This window comes from Nicotiana tomentosiformis, chromosome 3 (genome assembly GCF_000390325.3).
Source record: "Nicotiana tomentosiformis chromosome 3, ASM39032v3, whole genome shotgun sequence".
In the NCBI taxonomy this organism is placed as follows: domain Eukaryota; kingdom Viridiplantae; phylum Streptophyta; class Magnoliopsida; order Solanales; family Solanaceae; genus Nicotiana; species Nicotiana tomentosiformis.
Window position 1 is genome coordinate 59,493,604 of NC_090814.1, and position 13,009 is coordinate 59,506,612.

Here is a 13,009-nt window from a genome sequence, read left to right on the forward strand (position 1 = left end):
TAAATGCTCTTAATGTTCTATGATCACCCATGGCAAGTACAAGTAAGTGATAGTATGAACATGAAATGTGATCGTTGCCTAAATGAGAATTTCGAAGTGTTGTATGTCCCAATGGTTTCAATTATTATTGTATGCTTCTGAAATAATATATGTAAATGAATTTTATTGTTAAGTCCCCAAGAGTCATGAACCTAGTTAATAACCTCAAGAGATCAAGAGAGTGAATAATGAGATGGAAGGGAGATGTCCTTTGGTAAATGACGATGAACCTTAAGAAAAGGAATTGGGTCCATGTGCCATTGAAATCGACTTATTGATTTACCATGCATGCGATAATGTAATGAGTTGTGTTTCTCCATGATGAGCATGAACATGAAATATTCCAATGATATGAGTAATTACGACGTAAAATGTAATGACAAACTATGTTGCTTTGAGTTTATATATGGTATTGTGATTAGGATTACACCTCCACCCGCATATATTGGGGTGAGATGGTAGGACCGCTTTGTGTAGGGATTGTGGTATTGTGGAATACACCTCTACCCGCATATATTGGGGTGAGGCGGTAGGACCGCTTTGTGTATGGATTGTGGTATTGTGGAATACACCTCGACCCGCATATATTGGGCTGAGGCGGTAGGACCGTTTTGTGTAGAGGTTGTGGTATCGTGATATACCTCCACCCGCATATGTTGGGGTAAGGCGACATGGCCGCTTTGTGTGAGGGTGGTTATAAAGGATCCCTGACTTAATAACGATAAATTTTCTTGACGTTAACGGTTATCTAAGCCCATTTATTGTTACCATGATTCATCATATTCATGTTGTATTTCCAAGCCCTTGAATATTATAAAGGATCCCTGACTTAATAACGATAAATTTTCTTGACGTTAACGGTTATCTAAGCCCATTTATTGTTACCATGATTCATCATATTCATGTTGTATTTCCAAGCCCTTGAATAGGTGTATTTGTATTGTGTAAGTGAACGTTGTGAACGGTCTATGAGACGCATGTGTATAATATGATATGTGAACACTAAGGACGGTCTACGAAATGTATATGTGTAAATTAAGGGAGGAAGGTTCCACTTTCGTTGGTATTGTTTGTACATGTTGTTACAATTACATTATATTATGCATTCCATGTATAGTTCATATGGTGCAGTTGATCCTAAAAGAAGGTTAGAATGATGCAAGTATAATAAGACTTGAAATGTGATTTTATTGGATGTTTCGTAGTTTTTTGATGTACTTTAATTGCCTCTTATTTGAGTTACCGTATTTTCATATGTTGTTTTGACTGCCTTACTTACGAGTACTATTCCACATGTACTCACGTCCCTTTTGTCGGAGGCGCTGCATATTTTAATGGATGCAGGTATACTTCTATAGGATGATATGGATCTTTGATAGGGATCTTCTTCACTACTCAGCTTATGGTGAGCCCACTACAATTCTAGTGGGTGTTTGGATCTAGTTCGTTTTATGTATATAGGTATCCATTGTCATAGAAGCTCCATGTACACTGTGGGTCATGTAATTAAAGATTTGAGTTTTGTCATGTATTTATGTTCACAGTATTTACAGCTATTTATAGAGTTGTGTAACCACCACGAGAAAGAAAATATGGGCCATTGAGCCAAGTGTATTTAATATGAAAGTCAAGATTTTATTATGTTATGGTAAATCATGCATGAGTAATGATGAGAGGTTAATGTAAATTAGGCTTGTTCGACTGGGTTTACTCAGTTGAGCGCCGGTCGCGCTCCTGATTTCGAGGCGTGACAGTGATCTTCCAAGTAGTTGACAAGTTTCACTTGTGTTTTTCCTGTCATCTTTATCTCCTGCAAGATCTGCTTCTGAAAAATCTTCAAGCTTGTTGTTAAATGTGACTCCTTGGGAGCTGCTTGGAACCTGGCACATCTGCACACACTAAACATTATGTTAGGATGACTAGCAGTTAAATAAAGTAACGATCCAATCATTCCACGATATTTTGATTCATCCACTGGTTTTACTTCCTCATCTTTGTCAAGAGATGTAGCTGGACTCATGAGAGTCCCAAGTGCCTTGGCATTGCTCATTCCAAATTTTTGTATCAGCTCATTCGTGTATTTTGTCTGACATATAAAGATTCTTTCATCTGATTAATGAGTTTGAAGTCCAAGTAAGAAAGTCAATTCTCCCATCATGCTCATTTCAAACTCACTTTGCATGAGATGTGAGAATTGCTTGCATAGAACAGGGTTAGCACTTCCAAATATAATATCATCAACATAGATTTGAATAATGAGATTTCCTGAAGATGACCTTTTGATGAAGAGGGTAGTTGATTGTAGGCTATAATCACGTATTTTAGTCGTTTATTGCACTCTAATTCACTGCACTTTATTTGTGTTTGAGCTTTAATTGGTAGTATTTTACACTTATTGTGTATTTTATGCTTTGCAGGAAGTAATTCCAAGCTATGAAGATAATTTGGAGCTAATTTGAATAAGTTGGAGCTTTGAAATCTGAGTAAAATCCCAAGAAATTAAGTCGAAATCACGTTCGGGGGTCGAGGACCAAGTCTGGATGTCAAAAAATAGGAAAACAAAATTACTCTGAGAAAATTACACTACCGCCTCGCGCCATGCGTAGCAGGGCGCTAGTGCAAAATTCCTGCAAAGTGAAAAAATCAGCTCTTTGGATTTTCCCACTAATGCCCAGCATGGCGCGTCGCCCCATGCGGCACGTCTGTGTATATTTTACAGAGTAAATATCTTATTTCGTCTAGGAAAAGGTGATTTCATCTGGTCCCGACCCTACTTGGTATAAATACATGAAAAAATATTATTTTCTGAACTTTTGATACATATTCGACCTAAGGAGGCTAAGGAGGAGTTAGAAGAATACGAGCACAAGGATTTCATCATTCCTTCCTCACTCAAAACCCGAGTTTGGATTGAATTTATGTTTTCCATTACTTTAACTATATTTCTGATGAATTTCTTCATATCTATGGAGTAGTTCCCTTTAGGGTTTGATGGATTTGGTGTATTGATGATTGTTTGTGGATTATAACTCTAGTTTTATGTATTGAAGCGTTTTTGGATGATTTAACTGTTGCACCTATATTCACTTGTTCATGTAATTGAGAGAGGCATAACTTGTGATATCTTTACATTATATTGTTGGTTGAGTTCATAGATTCTTCTAAATAATCGAAAGAGGCTAGTTGAATCATTGATTAAACCTAGTTAGGAGAATAATCGAAAGAGATTTTTCTAAAGGCTAATCCACTAGGCATTCTTGCATATCTTCGCGTGCTTAAATTGGTTCAGCTTGTGTGGTTAAAACTTAATTGAGAGAGGAGTTTTTGTTGAACGTTTGAACTAATAATTGAGTGAATTCGAGAGACTCACTTGAACATTAGAAGTTAATTATCTAGCGTTAGATCTCAAACAATTATCTTACACCTATCCTATCAATCCCTATTTTCTCCCACTAATAACTTCCTTGATTATCCTTGTTTCAATTGTCAATAGTCAATAACTGTAGATCTTAGTTAATATTAGTTAGAAATCATATAAATCTCAATTGTTGATCATCTTGGATAGCAGTCAAGCTAGAAACTATGAGAATACTGTTTAAATCTAATCCTTGTGGATACGATATTAAACTATACTATATTTGATTAGTGAGCATAATTTAAGTGTGTGTTCTAAGCTCGTCAAATTTTGGCGTCGTTGCTGGGGATTGGCAATCAACAATGTTTGAAATAGTTTGTAGTGCTAATTCAGGAATTTTTTCTTTTTATTTAATTTTATTTTTCTCTTTATACGGTTGGTGTTCTTTGACTGTGCGTAGGTTACAGGTTTAGATTGGTACATGATTCGAACTTCTATGAAGGAAGTGCTACCATACGAGCCCGAGATAGAAAAGCAATTGCGACAGCTGAGGAAGAAAAGAAACCTCACCGAGACGTTAGAAAAGGTTGGGCAATCCTCAACCAAAGAAACTATGGCTGGAAATGGTGAAGATAATGTAGATTTGGCTGCGAGAGAAGCAACCCAATGAATAGAAAAAGCTGCATGGGATGCTGAGGAAGCAACTATGAGAGGTGCACATATTATCTATGAAGAAGAGAGGGGTCGAAGAATTTCTCAAAATCAACCCTTGGCTGCAGACCAGTTCAGAAATATAGCTTCCGAGCCTGGGAGACCACTTGGTGATTATGCTAGACCGGTCAATAATCAAGGATTATCAAATATTAGACCACCTCCAATTGCAACAAACAATTTAGATTTGAAGCAAGGGTTGCTTCAAACCCTTCAGAATTGTTGTGTCTTTAGAGGGAAGCCAAACGAAGATCCAAACACATATCTAATGGACTTCGAGGAGATTATGAACACCTTTCAATATAATGGTGTGTCACAAGATGCAGTGTATTTAAGGGCATTCCCATTCACACTCAAGGATGATGCAAAGCAGTGGCTTTGAAGCTTACCCACGCGATCGATTAGAACATGGGAGGAGATGACTAGAAAATTCTTTGATAAATATTTCTCCTCAGCTAAGACTGGCAAGTTTAGAAGAGAAATCCATAACTTCTGCCAGAAAGAGACTAAAACTATTTTTGAAGCATGGGAGAGGTTTAAGGAGATAGTTATAAAGTGTCAACATAGCTGAATTGAACTCTAGATACAACTCCAGGACTTTTGGGATGGATTGACATCGGCCTCACGTAGAACATTGAGCAATGCAGCTGGAGGCCCTTTGATGAAGAAGACTCCAGAGGAGATAGTTACAATTCTTGATGAGTTGTCTGAAGATGCAAATCAGTGGCCCTCTGAGAGTGCTGAAAGAAGAAGATCAACTGGTGTTCACCAAGTGGATGTTAATACATCTATACAGGTACAGCTTGTTGCTATGGCTAAAGAAATAAGGAGGCTGACCTTAGCCTCGATACAAAATGAGCCTCATGCAGCGTGTGATATATTTGGAAGAGGACACCCTACTCATGAGTGTCAAGCCTCAACTGAGGAAGTGAATGTTGTGGGGAACTACAATTTTAATGCAATGGGTCAGAGGCACCCTATTTTTTCATAGAGTTCACCTAGAGGTACTGCGAATTCTTGGCAACAAAATAACTCTATACCCCAGGGACAAGGATCTCCAGCGGTCCAAAATTAGCTGAGGCGGCAATATCAGCCTTAACAACACGTTCATTCCGGTCTAGAAGAGCTAATGAAGGCCTTCATTATCAATACAGATGAGAGGCTGGATGCCCATGGAGCAACTATCAAAGAACTAGGCAAATCTTTTCAAAACCTGGAGAGGCAAGTGGGACAGATTGCAATAATATTTTCTGAGAGGGCTCCAGGAACTCTCCCCGCTGATACTGAGAGAAATTTCAAAGAAACGGTGAATGATGTAACTCTGAGGAGTGGAAAAGTGTTGGAAGATCTCACCCCGATCCAAAATGATGTGAAACTTGAAAAAGAAAGTGGGAGTAGCTGAAGAATGATGTTGATAAAAAGAAGAAGGGCCAGGTGAAAGCTTAGAAAAAGAAGAAGGGAGAAACTTCGAGAAGGGAGGAACCTGAGGAGAGCCAGCATATACCTGCTTTAACTTTCCCCTAAAAGCTATATAGAGAAAAGTTGGACAAGCAGTTTGGGAGATTTTTAGATGTGCTGAAACAGGTTCATGTAAACTTACCATTCACAAAAGTGTTCTCACAAATATTTGCTTGTGCCAAATTCTTGAATGAGATCCTTACAAAGAAGAGGAAGATAGAAGAGACCTTAGTGGTCAAGCTCACAGAGCATTGCAGTGCAATATTACAAAATAAACTCCCACAAAAATGTGGAGATCCAAGGAGTTTTACTATACCTTTCTCTTTAGGAACTATTAATTTTGATAAGTCTTTATGTGATTCTGGTGCCTCAATTAATCTAATGCCTCTATCTATTTACAGGAAACTGGAGAAGGAGATTGGAGAGATAAGGTCTGCACCCATATCTTTGCAGCTAGCAGACCAAACAACTATAACACTCGAGGGGATAGAGGAAGATGTGTTAGTTCGGGTAGATAAGTTCGTATTTTCTGTGGATTTTATAGTGGTGAATATGGAAAAAATAAAGGAGGTCCCCCTTATCCTAGGAAGACCATTCTTAGCGATGGGTAGAGCTATATTAGATATACATGAGAGAAAACTCATGCTTAGAGTGGGTGAGGAGACTGTGACTTTTGAGATGAATGTAGCAAGGGGGCACAAAAGGGCAAACCAGCTGCGAGTGTTGAGTGGAAAGTGAAGGGCTCAAAAGAGAAGGATATATCGAGTGAGAAAGATAAGTGTGGGTTGTATCCCAAAAAGGTTGAGAAGAAGCTGTCTGTATGGATGTGCGTATTGGTTCGAAGGCGAGGAATGAAGCCCGACTTCGACTTAGACCCCGACTAGATGTTCATGGAAGTTTCCTTTACCTTATGCTTTTTAATTGTGTATCATGGGGACATGCCACAACTTAAAGTATGGGGTGGGGGATATATTGTATGTATGTATGTATGTATGTATGTATATTAGTTTTAGTTTTTGTTGTTTTAGTAGTTAGAGATAGAAAAACAAATGAAACAAAACATAAAAATTTTAGTTAATATTAAAATTTTCGATTTTTTTCGACGATGGATATCATCGACATGTTTCTTGAGGTATTAAAGTCGGAAGGAAAAAGACAAAAATATTTTCTTTTGGATGTAGTGCAATAATTTCCCCTTGGTTTTTCTTTGTGTTGTGGTTCTTTTTCAAGGGTTTTGTTTGAACCGGGTGTAGTTAGTTTTTATTTTTTAGGAGTAGGAAACCTTATGCTATGAATTGAATTGAAGGCAATATCCCTTAAATTTATTATACCTTGAGAATAGTAAGTGCTTTAGTTGTGACACTTAGGCTCAGTTTTTGACTCTTGTATAAGTACCTTAAATTGTATGATCTTAACTTTGCTTAACTACTTTGGCTAGAGTGTCTTGATAGTCCAATCTTGAGTGAGTTATGTGCCATGTGTGTGTGAGGTTTTGTGTTATTTTGTGCATTGCATTTGATGTCTAGAACTTTTTCCGTGTGTTTGCAAAGCGAAATGGTAGTTTTATTCAGTCTTGGAAGGGATATAGGCATTTTTTTATTGAGCTAGATATATGCTTTTTCCCACCTAATTGTTATGTATCGTAGTTAAATCTTTTGAGCCTGTAATCCTGTTTCTTTGGCAACCACATTGCAAGCCCTAACCATTTGTTTGAATTGACCATCTATTTGAACCTTGTACCTCTCGTGAGCACTTGAATTTATTATGAACTTTGTAAAAGTGAAGTGTGGGGTGGTTGGTTTGGCTTTTGAGTGAAACTATTGAACTAAGGATAAAGGTGCGCTCTTTCAAAAAATAAAGAGCCACTTGAATTAAAAGAGAAAAGAAAAAATATTGTCTTGTTGTGCAAAATATTCTTTGATAGTGGTAACTCTTGATGTAATTGGGCTTAAAGAAGTAGGGAGTTTTTGTATATTGATGTGAAGGTGGAGTTATGGTTTGACATAAGTGTGGGGTTTTGAATGGTTATGTATATGTATAAAAGTGCTTAGGGAGGTGTAGTAACTATATCCATATGTATCTTACCCATCCTGCAGCCTACATTACAACCAAATGAAGTCCTACTTGATCCTTGACTGAATGAGCTCAATTAGTAGAGTAGTACAATACGGGCAAGCCTATGGTACGTCTTTTGCGGCACATGAATGTTATTTCTAAGAGTGAGTGAATTCTTTCTATGTTAAGTTCCTAATTGTTCTTAAATTCTATTACATATGGAACTACTCTCTATTATTGTGTGAGGGCACTTAATTCATGAAGTAAAGGTAATGTCATTGACCTATGTGTTAGAGTAAGTGAGAGGGTTGTGAAAAGTGTGTGGTGCTTGTGAGTCAAATCTTGAGGCAAGGATGTTACGTTACAGTGCTTAATCTGTTTTAATTATTTTTGGTGTAATGAGTTATGAGAGTTATTTAAAAGGGTCGTGTCTATGTGAAGTGTAGTTTGATTGCCCAAGGACGAACTATGGTTTAAGTGTGGGGCGTTGATGGTAGGCTATAATTACGTATTTTAGTCACTTATTGCACTCTAATTCACTACGCTTTATTTGTGTTTGAGGTTAAATTGGTAGTGTTTTACACTTATTGTGTGTTTTATGCCTTGCATGAAGTAATTCTGAGCTATGAAGATAATTTGGAGCTAATTTCAATAAGTTGGAGTTTTGAAGTCTGAGTAAAAGCCCAAGATATTAAGTCGGGATCACGTTCGGGGGTCGAGGACCAAGACTGGATGTCAAAAAATGAGAAAACAAAATTACTCTGAGAAAATTGCACTATCGCCCCGCGCCATGCATAGCGGGGCATGCGACGCTAGTGCAAAATTCCTGCAAAATGAAAAACTCAGCTCTCTAGATTTTCTCACTAATGCCCCGCATGGCACGTCGCCCCATGTGGGCCTTGTATTTTTTACAGAGTAAATATCCTATTTCGACTAGGAAAAGGTGATTTCGTCTGGGCCCTACCCTACTTGGTATAAATACATGGAAAACATTATTTTCTAAACTTTTGACACATATTCAACCTAAGGAGGCTAAGAAGGAGTTGGAATAACACGAGCACAAGGATTTCATCATTCCTTCCTCACTCAAGACCCGAGTTTGAATTGAATTTATATTTTCCATTACTTTAACTATATTTGTGACGAATTTCTCCATATCTATGAAGTAGTTACCTTTAGGGTTTAATTGATTTGGTGTATTGATGATTGTTTGTGAATTATAACTCTCGTTTTATGTATTGAAGCGTTTTCGGATGATTTAACTGTTGCATCTATATTCACGTGTTCATGTAATCGAGAGAGGCATAGCTTGTGGCATCTTTGTATTATATTGTTTGTTGAGTTCATCGATTCTTCCAAATAATCGAAAGAGGCTAATTGAATCATTGATTAAACCTAGTTAGGAGAATAATCGAAAGAGATTTTCCTAAAGACCAATCCACTACGCATTCTTGCATATCTTCACGTGCTTAAATTGTTTCCGCTTGTGAGGTTAAAACTTAATCGAGATAGGAGTTTTTGCTGAACGTTTGAACTAATAATTCAGTGAATTCGAGAGATTCCTTGAACATTAGAATTTAATTATCTAGAGTTAGATCCCAAATAATTGTCTTACACCTATCCTATCAATCCATATTTTCTCCCACTGATAACTTTCTTGCTTATCCTTGTTTCAATTGTCATTAGTCAATAGCTTTAGATCTTAGTTAATTTTAGTTAGAAATCATATAAATCTCAATTGTTGATCATCTTGGATAATAATCAAGCTAGAAACTACGAGAATAATGTTTAAATCCAATCCTTGTGGATACGATATTATACTATAGTATATTTGATTAGCGAGCATAATTTAAGTGTGTGTTCTGAGCACGTCAGTAGTATCAATCTTACCTCTTGAGAATCCATGACTGACCAAAAATGAGCTTAGTCTTTCATACCAAGCTCTAGGTGCTTATTTTAGCCCATGGAGAGCCTCAGTCAGCTTAAACGCATGATAAGGAAACTATGAGTTTTCAAAACCAGGAGGTTGTTTAACATAAACCTCCTCATCAATGAAGCCATTTAAAAACACACTTTTAACATCCATTTGAAATAATTTAAAACCTTTAAAAGAAGCATATACTAGTAAAATACGAATTGATTCTAACCGTGCTACCGGAGCAAAGGTTTCATCATAATCGACTCCTTCTTGCTGAGAGTAGGCCTGAGCAACTAGCCTTGCTTTGTTCAGGATAACTTTACCTTCTTCATTCAGTTTGTTTCTGAATACCCACTTGGTTCCTGTGATTGTTGCATTTGCAAGTTTGGGCACCAATATCCAAACTTGATTTTTGTCAAACTGATCAAGTTCTTCTTGCATAGCATGTACCCAACTTGAGTTTTTGAGAGCTTCATCAACTTGCTTTGGCTCTATTTGGGATATGAGAGCACTGTTAGCCTTTTTCTTTAGAGCTCCTCTTGTTTTCATTCCATCAGTTGGATTTCCAATGATAAACTTCTGAGGATATTCTTGTTCGCTTCTCCATTCATTTGGTACTACTTCCATACTTTGAGTAGTCGACTCATTCTGAGGTTGATCATGCTCACTGATGTTTTCATTAGTCGACTGTGGGATTTCAGTTGTACTATCAGTGGATTCTTTTGAAATCATTTGTTCACTGATCTTTGGTTGATTTTGATTGATCTCTTCATCACTTGCTAGATCTACTTTCTCTGCCAGAGTTATTATCATAAAAATTAACATGAACTGATTCTTCTACGCATAAAGTACGCTTATTATTGATTCTAAAAGATCTACTATTATTCGAGTAACCGATAAATATACCTTCATCACTTCTTGGGTCAAAATTACCAAGATTATCCTTACTATTATTGTGAATAAAGCATTTGCTTCCAAAGGGATGAAAGTATCCAATGTTGGGTTTCTTACTTGTTGATAGTTCATATGGAGTCTTCTTTAAAATAGGTCGGATTAAGCACCTGTTGAGAATGTGACATGATGTGCTAACTGCTTCTGCCCAGAAGTGATTTGGTAGGGAATGTTCTAGTATGATGGTTTTTTCCATATCCTACAGAGTTCTGTTTTTACGTTCAACCACTCTATTTTGCTGTGGTGACCTTGGTGCTGAGAAATTATGAGTGTATTCTTGATCATTGCAGAATTCCTCAAATGCTCTGCTTTCAAATTCTCCTCCATGATCACTCTGAATAGTTGATATAAGGTACCCATTTTCTCTCTCTATCTTTTTGCAGAAAATCTCAAAATTCTTTAGATCTTCATCTTTGTGAGCTAGAAATATTATCCATGTAAAACGTGAGTAGTCATCCACATTAATAAAGGCATACCGTTTTCCTCCTATACTAGCAGTTCTAGTTGGTCCAAACAAGTCCATATGCAGTAGTTGAAGTGTCTTGCTAGCGGAAACAATATCCTTGGGTTTGAAAGAGTTTATAGTTTGCTTACCAAGCTGACATGCATCACATACATGGTTTCTAGAGTAGTTTAGCTTAGGAAGACCAATGACCAAATCATATTTGGAGAGTTTTTCAATCAAATGCATGTTGGCATGACCAGGCTTTTTGTGCCAAAGCCAGGGATCATAAGACATATATGACTTTCCAAATTATCAATGCAATCTAAAATGTAGATATTTCCATACCTCTTTCCTGGAAGAATGATTTTACCTGATTCATCTTCAATAGCACAACTAGTTTTCTTGAATTTCATTTCATATCTAGAATCACATAGTTGGCTGCTGCTTAGCAGATTGTAATTTAGTCTGTCTACAAGATAAACTTCAATGATGACACAGTTGTTATTAAACGGAATAGTTCCAGTCCCGACAATTTCTCATTTTGAATCATCACCAAACTTAACATTTCCTCCATTGATTTTGGTAACTTCCTTGAAAAGATTTTTGTCGCCCGTCATGTGACTGGAACACACATTGTCGAGATACCATTTTCCTTTTTGACTTTTCCTGTGGTGTTCCTGCAAAGAAATATTATTACCTTCTTTTAGGTACCCAAGCTTGCTTGGGTCCTTGTTGGTTAGTTCTACCAGGATCAGTGCTATTTATTAGTTTCCAAATCCATCCTGAGACATTTGATTTACGAAATCTACAAAAGGAATATTTGTGTCCAGCCCTATTATAGTAATGAGTCATAGGGGTTGATCAAGTATTTGACCTTCCACTAGTGTTAGTACTTGTGGACTTTGTTCTGGCATATCCTTTTTCAGTTGACTTGTTAGTCGCTTGGTTGGACTTAACAGAACTGTGACTGGTAGACTTACGCATGCCATTAAGTTGCATTTGCAATTCCTGAACATCATCTTGAAGTACATCTCTTTAGATCTCACATACTTCAAGATCGAGTTACGAGTCCTTCTTTTCCCTATTGAGTCTCTTTAATATTTAGAAATTTTTGAGACTCTTTTAGGGTAAGATCAAGAATATCCTACAATTCGTTACATCTATCACAGTCATAAGGCCTTACCTCACTTGTTTCACCTCGTGCCATGAAGAAATTTTCAGTGTCTTCTTTACATTCGTCGTCTGATGTATCTTCATCGGTCCAGCATCAAGAGTATTTGTTCAGGAGCTTCTTCTTCAAGAGCTTCTGGATAATCATCAGCATTATTTTCAGGACCTTCAGTTGTAGTTTTGAAAGAAATTGTTTTCTTCTTTTCTTCCTGGCGAGTTTTCTTGAGATGGGTTTTCTCAAATACTATAAGATCTCCTCGTAGTTTATCATATAAAAGTTTGTCTAGATCTTGAGATTCGAATGCGCCTACCTTTTGTCTGCCATGTAGTAGGCAAACTTCTCAGGATTTTTCGAACTTGATCACCACTTGAGTACGGTTTGCCAAAGGCTTTCAGATTGGCAATGATTTTGCTGAATCTTGCAAACATCTCCTCAATGGATTTTCCTTCTTTCATTTGGATGTTCATAATCATGAACCCACAGATTTATCCAGGTATCTTTCACTTTACTGGTTCCTTCATAGGTAACTTCCAGTTTGTCCCACATTTTCCTTGGCGGTATCACAGCTTGAAATTTTCTCGTACTCTTCTCCACTAATTGAATTATAAAGCAAGTTTCGTTACATACAATTAATTTGAACAACAGTGATTTACTAGTCTGTGTATTCATCTATATCTTCAGGGTCAGCGGGTGGTTGAGCTGCTACTGGTAGTGGATAATTTTCCTTTTTTGATGACGCGTCATACTTTGACATCATAGGACTTTGCATAAATTTTCATGCGCACTTTCCATTGAGAAAAGTGTTGTCCATTGAAATATGGTATCCTGACTTGCGATGTTCCCTCTTGAAATAGTGCTCCAATAGTTAATTGATTTGTCATGATCTTTTCTCACAAGTTGTTAAAC

At 37.1% G+C, this 13,009-nt stretch overlaps 1 non-coding gene across 1 annotated transcript; it reads right to left on the reverse strand.

The window, feature by feature from the left end:
* Positions 1-4,571: 4,571 nt before the first annotated feature.
* LOC117276976 (small nucleolar RNA R71) lies at positions 4,572-4,675 on the reverse strand. Its single transcript, XR_004507237.1, has one exon. It is a non-coding gene; the product is annotated as a small nucleolar RNA R71 (small nucleolar RNA).
* Positions 4,676-13,009: the final 8,334 nt, after the last annotated feature.